The sequence below is a fragment of the Vidua macroura genome, chromosome 25 (genome assembly GCF_024509145.1).
Source record: "Vidua macroura isolate BioBank_ID:100142 chromosome 25, ASM2450914v1, whole genome shotgun sequence".
NCBI classification, from domain to species: Eukaryota; Metazoa; Chordata; class Aves; order Passeriformes; family Viduidae; genus Vidua; species Vidua macroura.
This window is the reverse complement of record NC_071595.1, coordinates 1,165,202-1,168,946: the sequence shown is the minus strand read 5'-3', so window position 1 is coordinate 1,168,946 and position 3,745 is coordinate 1,165,202. Positions and strand designations below refer to the sequence as shown.

Sequence of the window (3,745 nt, the reverse complement as noted above, 5' to 3'; positions counted from 1 at the left end):
TTCTCCCTGGCTTTGTGTCTGCACTGGGAGGGAGGAGGACAGCAGAAAACTTGGACACAAACTCCTGAATTCCTTTACAAACTTTGCTTTCTGCTTCTGTTTGAGCTTGCCAGAAACTGTTTCACTTTCTCTTGATTTAACTCAAGAGCTCTCAGCGCCTTTTCCAAGCTCTGTGTTGCAAGACCTTCCAGTGTTGGGAAAAGGAGCCCTGTGACCTCACAGTGAGGTTCCTCCCTCTGGAGCAGGAGCTGGAGATCCAGAGAAGTCCTTCCATGTGCCTGCTCCTTCTCTGCCCCCAGGGATTTTGAAGTGTGATAGGACAAAGGTTATTTTGTGATGCCCTGCCCTTGCTCAGTGAACACAAGATCTTTTTATTGTTTTCCCTTTCCAAACTCTCCCATTCCAGGCTGTTCTTTCATGATTAATTTACCTTTTGCTCCTTCCAAGTGCACACTTTAAATTGTGTGAAGTTGGTCTCCTTAATTCCCTCAGTTTTCCCTTCCTCAGTGGAAGTTGTCCCAATATTAGGTGCCCAAAGAGATTAAATAGCAGCTCCTCCACCGTGGGGAGATGTTCCCTTCCTGCTGGTCCTGCCCAGTATAAAATGATCCCTCTCCTGTCTCTCCTCAGGATGTGCATCCCTGCTAGGAGGTTCTGCCTGATGCTCAGCTTAATATATTCCCTGCACACTTTCGTGCCATTATTCCTAGTTAAACTCTCCTGGATCACCCAGAACATGAGGAATGTGCAGCAGCTCCCCACAGCACAGCATAATTAGCTGCTTCAAAAACTACCTGCAAAGAGTGATGCCCTCATTATGCCGAGCAGAGGAGGCTTTGGTGGGGCGAGATGTCTCCAGGAAGGAGATGCATTTCTCTTCAGAGCAAGAAGAAGAGGCAGCCCTGGCCCTCCTGCCGTTCCCTTCATCACTGGATTCCTCAGGAGCCTGAAGGCACCTGGCAGAGCCCCATGATGGAAGCAAACACCTTGGAGCATCCGTTAGGAGTTCGTGGTGATTAAAGCAAAGCCTCGCGGTTCGTGTGCTGCAGGAAATAACCAAAGTCGTTTAAAAATGCTTTATTTGCTATTTTGCTGCAAAACAGGTGAGTGCGTGCTGCTTTAGTCAGCCCTGGTGGTGGAGGTGACTGGGAGCCCATCACATTCCCAGCTGTCCTTGGCTGGAATCCTTCCCTGCCACCCTGGGGAGAACAAACCTGGTCCATCTGTTGTTCTTTATTCTCTGATAAAACAAAGAAGCCGGCCTTGGGTTGAGAGCCAGCCTTGATTTGTTCCCACTTTATTCCTGGAATCCAGAGCTGGCCAAGAAATCTCCAGTGTCTCCCTGTCTGAGCACAACAACCCTTGATGTTCCTGCAGCGTTTCTCATTGAGGATCTCCAAGTGCTCTGCAAACAAAACCTCCATAAGCCTCCTGTGAGCTCCCTGGGCTGGGTATTATGCTCCTGACTTAGCAGATGAGTAAACAAAGGCACAGCAGCTCGAGTTTTCCATGCTCAGAGCACTTCGTCAATATTAACCTGATTAATCCTCACACTTGGGTGGGGAGCTTCCTTCAGGGGCAGAGCAAAGTCACAGTGGGGATGTCCTGAGTGCCACTGGTTGGGGTCCCCACACTGAATAACGGGGTGGTGGCAGCTCAGCCATGGGGCAGGGAATCATGGGATGTCCAGAGCTGGAAAGGATCATCCTTTCCAGCTCTGGACATCATGGGATGGAATCATGGGATGTCCAAGGATCATGCACAATGAGGTCACCTCTGCTCTCTTCTCCAGAGAACAATCCCAGCTCTCCCAGTCTTTCCTCCCAGCAGCGCTGCTCCATCCCTCTGCTCCTCCTGGAGCCTCCTCTGGATTCTCTCCAGCGGGGCAGCCACGTGCAGCAGGAGCGTGTGTGACTCTGTGGGACGTGTGCTCAGGAAATGTCCCCGTGTGACCCCCCCCAGGTGACAGAGCAGGCTCTGCCCTGCTCAGGGCAGCTCTGCAGACCCCCTTGAGTGGATGGGCTGATCCCAGGAGCTTCTAAAGCCCAGATCCAGAAGAGCACTGAAACATTTTATTAGCCTTTAACAAGACAGAGTTATATCAAGTTTGTTCAGCATTAATTATACTTTCTGCAGTGTTCTACCTACACCATCAATTATTAATTAATCTCCCTCTGTATTTTTAGCTGTTACCTGTCCCTAATCACCTTGCTGCTATAACTTTCTGGTCTCATGCCAACGTGTGTTGCCAGACCAGTTGAAGACATTAGTAGGAATGTAATTACCTCGTTAGTGCTCGTGGAGTTTTGCATACCCCGCCTCGATGACATTAGAGATGGAGAGGGAAAGGCATTTTCCCTGGAAGTGTTTCTGCTTGTTCCCTCACTCTGAGGATGGCGAGTGACCCCGCTGTCACAGTGCCACAGATCCCCTGACACCGTGAGCGGGACTCTGTGAGCCAGCTCTGAGCTGTGGCACTGCCAGGGCAGGCTGGGCTCAGTCGGCTCCCAGCAGGCAGGACCTCGGTCCTGGGGTCACTGTGGGATCTCCCCAGTGCTCCTGGGGTCATTGTGGAATCTCCCCAGTGCTGGAGTAACTGTGGGATCTCCTCAGTGCTGGGGGGCATGTCAGGAGCTCCCCAGGGCTGATGGTGTCGCTGTGGGATCTCCCCAGTGCTGTGGGATCTCCCCAGTGCTCATGGGGTTACTGTGGGATCTCCCCAGTGCTGGGGTCATTGTTGGATCTCCCCAGTGCTCCTGGGGTCACTGTGGGATCTCCCCAGTGCTCCTGGGGTCACTGTGGGATCTCCCCAGTGCTGTGGGATCTCCCCAGTGCTCATGGGGTTACTGTGGGATCTCCCCAGTGCTGGGGTCATTGTTGGATCTCCCCAGTGCTCCTGGGGTCACTGTGGGATCTCCCCAGTGCTGCTGGGGGTCATTGTGGGATCTCCCCAGCACTGATGAGATCACTCCCAGTGCTGGGGATCACCTGGGTGGGTCACCCAGGCCCGCAGCTCCCCTGAGCTCTGGGGACAACCTTTGGTCCCTTCTGGCCGTTGTGCTCCTGAGCCTTGGCCCTGATCCACCAGTGCTTCAGGCTCTGTTTCCATCAGGGAGCTGCTGCAGGTGAGGGCTCTCCTGCTGCTGCTTTTTGCAGCTGTCACTTTGTCACATCCGCGTCACACCACAATGTCAAATGGAGAGAAGGGAGGGGACAGCAGCTCCCTGCTCCCTGTTCTAAGGGATTCAAGTTTATTCTGCTTCTGTGCCAAGTTCCCTTTGCCTCTTCCCTCCCAATTATCACATTCTGATGTTGCCTCAAGCCTTCCCTCAAAACTGCCCAGGAAAAACAAACACCCAGCTCCTGCTTTGTGCCTGCTGAAGTCTCCCCACCCAGCCATGCAGCATTTGTGCGCTCAGGCATGGCCAGGGCTGCAGATTTCCAGCTCAGGATAAAACCCTGCCAGCCAACAAGGTTCCCAGCCAAGTTTTCCTCCTGTTTTTCCTGCAGCTCCGTGCTGTGTGCGTGGATGAACAAATGTCAGCACAGCTGGGCTGCAGTGGCCACTGGAGGAGAACTGAACTCCTTCCCTCTGCAGCTGGGCACAGCTGGCAGTGTCAGATGGTGCCCTCTGTGCCCCTGTGCTGTGACAGAGGCAGCTGTGCCACCTCACCCAGCTTTGGGAAGGGCAGGGCTGGGCTGTGAGACCAAATCCTCCCTTTATTCCCTCCTGGAAAGCACCAAG

General features: G+C 53.3%; 1 long non-coding RNA gene across 1 annotated transcript; it reads right to left on the bottom strand.

The window, feature by feature from the left end:
* Positions 1-1,062: 1,062 nt before the first annotated feature.
* LOC128819069 (uncharacterized) lies at positions 1,063-1,624 on the bottom strand. Its single transcript, XR_008440635.1, has 2 exons — positions 1,538-1,624; positions 1,063-1,405 (listed from the first exon to the last, which is right to left on the bottom strand). It is a non-coding gene; the product is annotated as an uncharacterized LOC128819069 (long non-coding RNA).
* Between the last annotated feature and the right edge of the window lie 2,121 nt (positions 1,625-3,745).